We start from the raw sequence: 6,000 nt of genomic DNA, 5'->3' as shown, positions 1-6,000 counted from the left end.
CAAAGCTCATGACCATAGATAAGGGTAGGAACGTAGAACGACCGGTAAATCGAGAGCTTCGCTTTTTGACTCATCTCTCTCTTTACCACGACAGACCAGTACAGCGATCTATCGCTCTCACACTCCATTTTTCCCTCATTCGTGAACAAGACCCCAAGATACTTGACTTCCTCAAGTTGAGGCAGGACCTGCCCCCCCGACCCGGAGAAGGCTCTCTACCCTTTCCCAGCTCAAGACCATGGCCTCGGACTTGGAGGCACTGTTTCTCATCCCGGCCGCTTCACACTCGGCTGCAAACTGCTCTAGTGAGAGCTGTACATCACAATCTGATGAAGCCAATAGGACCACATCATCTGCAAAAAGCAGAGACCCGATTCTCTGGCCACCAAAACGGATCCCCTCAACAACTTGGCTGTGCCTAGAAATTCTGTCCATAAAGGTTATGAACAGTATCGGTGACAAAGGGCAACCTTGGCGGAGTCCAACCCTCACTGGAAACGAGTCTGACTTACTGACGGACTAAGCTCTGACACTGGTCGTACAGGGACCTAACAACCTGTATCAAAGGGCCTGTAACCCAATACTCCCGGAATACCCCCCACAAGATTCCCAGAGGGACACGGTTGAACAGCTTCTCCAAGTCCACAAAGCACATGTAGACTGGTAGGGCGAACACCCATGAACCCTCCAGGACCCTGCTGAGGGTGTAGAGCTGGTCCAGTGTTCCACGGCCAGTACAAAAACCACACTGCTCTTCCTGAATCCGTGATTCAACTATCCGACAGACCTTCCTCTCCAGAACCCCCGCATAAACATTACCAGGGAGGCTTAAGAGTGTGACTCCCCTATGGTTGGAACACACTCTATGGACCCCCTTTTCTAAAAGGGGGACCACCACCCCGGTGTGCCAATCCAGTGGAACTGCTCCCAATGGCCACGCAATGCTGCAGAGTTGTGTTAACCAACACAACCTTACAACATCCAGAGCCTTAAGGCACTCCGGATGAATCTCAGCCAGCCCCAGGGCCTTACCACCGAGGAGCGTTTTAATCCCTTCGGTGACCTCAGCACCAGAGATTGGAGAGCCCGCCCCAGGGTCCCCAGGCTCCGCTTCCTCAGTGGAAAACGTGCTAGTGGGATTGAGGAGGTCTAAAAGTACTCTGCCCACCAACCCACAACGTCCCGAGTTGAGGTCAGCAGCACGCCCTCCCCATTGTAAACAGTGTTGGTAGTGTACCTCTTCCCTCCCTGAGACGCTGGATGGTGGACCAGAATCGCCTCGAAGCCGTATGGAAGTCGTTTTCTTCTTTCCATGCCATATGAATTTCAAGAAACATTTTTTAATTGTAGAGAATGTAGATCTATTAATTTTAAGAGGTAATATTTGCATAGGATAAAGTATCTTGGGAAGAATATTCATTTTTACTAAACTTATCCTACCCAGCCATGACAGCGGGAGGTCGGACCACCTGTGCAGATCACTCTTGACTGAGGCCAAAATTGTATTATAATTCAATTTGTATAACTCAGAAGTGTTTGCTGATACTCTAACGCCCAGGTACATGAGACCAATTGTTGTCCACTTAAAAGGAAAGTCAACAGGAGGGTCCCATCCCACCCTTTTAGCACCCAGCGACCAGATTGAGCAATAATAGAAATTAGCGTTGGAATAGATAACTCTGGATCAGTAACACATAATAAGACATCATCAGTGAAAAGTGAAATTTTATATTCAACATTTCTCAAGTTAATACCAGAGATCCCAAGGCTGGTTCTTAGAACCTCCGCTAGTGGTTCTAGTGCATGTGCAAATAATAGGGGGGTGAGGGGACAGCCCTGGCGAGTTCCCCTACCCGTGCAGAACATCTCAGAAGTAGAGCCATTTACCAGGACCCTTGCATCAGGAACAGTGTACAATTTAACCCACCTCACAAACTCAGGGGCCAGACCAAACCGGGCTAAAGCATTAAACGAGTATACCCACTCCAACCAATCAAACATCTTCTCTGCATCTAAGGAAATAGCGAGAGTTCTATAGTTTGTGTTCTGTGAATATTGTAAAACATTTAAGAGTTGTCTTACATTAGAGTGAAAGGACCTGTTCTTTATAAATCCGGTCTGATCAGGGTTCACCATAGCCAGGAGCACCTCCTCCTTTCTCCTAGCCAAGATCTTTGGTAAATTCTTGCCATCTACCCCAAGCAAGTTGATTATTGTGTACAATGTACATAAATCAGGGGGTTTATTCAGAGGAATGAAATTCTTGATCATTTAATCATTTTATTAATCAGTCTGGTTTCAAAATCACCCTTCTTGTCCTTTGGAGAAGATACTGTATAGCCTGGGCAAGTCGGGCAAGGAGGTGTCCAAGGCTTATTCCCAGATTGAAATATCCATTGCTTTGCATAGAATAATGCTATTTCTACTTGCTGAGTGAGCAGTTGGTCTAATGCGGATTTAGCTGCATCTAATTTTTTGAGCATAGATGTGGACAGGGACCATTTTAAATTTCCATTCCAATGTATCTATGTCTTGTACAAGTTCCAATTGTTTGGCAAGCGTGTTTTTCTTTTTTGCTACTGTATAAGAAATAACTGAGTCTCTAAGAAACGCCTTCCCCGCTTCGCTTAGGGTCTAGACACCAACATCTGCCATATCATTTTTGGATATATGAGGTTCCCACTGATCTTCCACATATTTTATAAATACAAGATCACCAAGAAGAAGTGGGTTTAAACGCCATTGTCTAGATGATGGATCATAATAGGGTGGTAATAATTCCACAGAGACTGATGAGTGGTCAGAGAAGACACATGGGTTAATTGAGAAGGACTAAGTCCTGTCAAGAACTGCCCTAGAGACAAATAAAAGTCAATCCTAGATAAGGAGTGATGAGGACGTGAAAGAAATATAAAATCCTTCACATGGTTTACAAACTCTCCAGCACCGAATAATCTGAGGTCATTGCATAGCTCAACTGTAGCCTTTGTCATTCTCAAGGGTGGCTGCAGTTTGGGTGGGTTATAATCAATCCCAGTGGCAAATCCACAATTAAAGTCACCACCTATCAGTACATGGGTAGGATATATTGAGGTGACCTCTGCCAGACATTTTGAGTAAAATGCACTGTCGTATGTATTTGGATATACATACATCCTAGAAAAATTTGCTCACCATAGAGAAGCCCAGTGATTACAACAAATCATCCCTCCACATCCTTTATAACTTTGTTCACAGTGAAGGGTGTTTTTTTATGAATTCTTATTGCCCTCGACTTTTGGAGTTACAGGAAGAGTAAACTATTTGTCCCAACCTTTTCAGTTTCAAGTGTTCAACATCAATGAGTTGGGTTTCCTGTAGCAGCGCAACTTGTACCTTATCATTTTTAGGCATGTAAAGTACTTTATGCCTCTTCACATCATGATTAATTCCCTTAACATTGAGAGTCAGTATCTCTGTATTACTCACTTGACCCGCTCACCATGACCCAGTGTGTAGCCCCTCTCCAAAGTGGGCCAGAGGACCCACAGCGAAAAGTAAAATTAGAACCAGCATTGAACCTTGGATGAAAAAACTAGCTGTGCTAGCATTAACACCAGACTCTCATGGCCAGAGAACTACATACATCAAAACAAAATATTGTGCAAACTGTACAACAAACACACATACAGGTATTTTCCACCGTAGAACACCGTGTAGCCAGAAGCTGTTTCCACTCCACAGGAAGAATCAATAATCCCACCCCAGCTTCCCCACTTTTGACGTTAATCTGGCTGCAACCCATCATAAAGAAACAGATTACTCAAATAAACGAATGCCTATTGTTATTGTTTATTTTTTGTCAATGTTAAAAAACTACTAAAATCTGTGATTACAAAAGAAGAACATCAATTAGCCACATATTTGCACTTGGTACTGTTCCTTCAGTACAATAAACAATAGAAAATGTTTATTTTGAGTCGACCCCACATAAATGTTTTTACCAAGTAGCCAAAACATGTTCTAAATTCCTTTTGGTCCTAATATCTGAATGAGCACTGTAAATATCATATAAAGTATTGAATGCCATTAAGGATCTGTTTTATGAGTTTATTCTACAGAAGCTCAGCTCTCTTTGTTATGACTCACTATTTCCAGCCATTGTATTATACATTCAGAATGAAAGCAGTGGTTCAGGGTAGCTGTCTGACTGGCTCTCCTACTGCGAAGTTCTCTCTGTGCACTGGACCTTCCATGCAGCAGTCTACAGGAGAAAATAGATGTTTATCAATACCCCTGTGGGGTGCGGGGGAAACAAGTTAGATGGATTGTAATCCGGAAGTGGATGATTCTGAATTGATTCATATATCAATTCCCTAAATGTTAATTGGTTACTCGAAACTCGAAAGTGCAGCACCAGACAGTTGGTGTCGTGCACATTAAATTCAATTCAATTCAATTCAAAAATACTTTATTAATCCCAAAGGGAAATTAAACGTTGTTATAGCTCATATTATGAAGGTCTCCTCAAAAAGCCGTTGTAGATGCTGATGGCTGTGGGCAGGAAGGATCTCCTGTAGCGGTCTGTCTTACAGCAGATCTGAAGAAGCCTCTGACTGAAGACACTCTGTTGTTGTAGGACAGTCTGATGAAGAGGATGCTCAGGGTTCTCCATAATGTTCTTCATGTTATGAAGAATCCTTCTTTGCACAATGATCTCCAGAGGTTCCAGAGGAGTCCCCAGAACAGAGCCAGCCTTCTTTATCAGCTTGTTGAGCTTTTTCAAGTCCCTGACTCTGATGCTGCTACCCCAGCAGATGATGGCAGAAGAGATCACACTCTCCACAACAGACTTATAGAAGATATGCAGCATCTTGCTGCAAACACCAAAGGACCTAAGCTTCCTCAAGAAGTACAGTCTGCTCTGTCTCTTCTTGTAGATGGCTTCACAGTTTCATCTCCACTCCAGTCTGTTGTCCAGGTGAACACCAAGGTATTTATACTCCTCCACCACCTCCACTTCGTCTCCCACGATGGAAATAGTGTTTGACCTATTGCTGTTTCTCTTAAAATCTTCAATCATCTCCTTTGTTTTAGTCACGTTCAAAATGAGATGATTGTTTTCACACATTTTCTTGTCCATCTCTGATCCACACCACAACTGCAGAATCATCTGAGTATTTCTGCAGATGACAGGAGTCTGTCTTGTACTGGAAGTCTGAGGTGTACAGAGTGAAAATGAATGGTGAGAGTACAGTCCCCTGTGGTGCTCCTGTGCTGCTGACTACCTGGTTAGACTCACAACCCTTCAGTCTCACAAACTGTGGTCTGTTTGTCAGGTAGTCTTTGATCCAGGAGATTGTTGAGGCCTCCACCTGAGTCTTCTGGAGTTGCTGACAAAGCAAATCAGGTTGACTTGAGTTAAATGCACTGGAGAAATCAAAGAACATGATCCTCACAGTGTTGCTGGCTTTGTAAAGATGAGTCTCTCTAGCACCTTCATAATATGGAATGTCAGGGCAACAGGTCTATAGTCATTGAGGACTGATGGGTGAGTTTTATGTGGTACCGGAACAAGACAGGAGGTCTTCCACAACACTGGAACCTTCTCCTGGGCCAAGCTAAGGTTGAAGAGGTGCTGCAGAATCCCACAGAGCTGCTCTGCTCAAGCCTTCAGGACTCTAGGGCTGACACCATGTGGACCTGCAGCCTTATTCCAATTCAGTCTCTCCAGTTGCATCTTCACTTGACTTCTTGAGACACAAAGGTGGAAGGGGGAGGCAACGGGAGCATCAGCATCTTCTGATTTGGTTGAAGGCAAACATGTAGAAGCAGAAGGGTCTAGGGCTGAGGTGGAAGATAAAACATTTGAGGTGTTACTGGACAGCTGTGGGTCCTGTGGGTCAAAGGAAGGTGGAATGTCTGTTTGGCTGTGAGCAGGAGAGGAGGATGCTGAGCTTGTTTCTGAACTGAACCTATTGAAGAATGTGTTCAGTTCATTGGCTCTGTCCAGACCTTCAT

The sequence above is a fragment of the Girardinichthys multiradiatus genome, chromosome 2 (assembly GCF_021462225.1).
Source record: "Girardinichthys multiradiatus isolate DD_20200921_A chromosome 2, DD_fGirMul_XY1, whole genome shotgun sequence".
Taxonomy (NCBI): Eukaryota; Metazoa; Chordata; class Actinopteri; order Cyprinodontiformes; family Goodeidae; genus Girardinichthys; species Girardinichthys multiradiatus.
Note: the sequence above shows the minus strand (reverse complement) of the source record.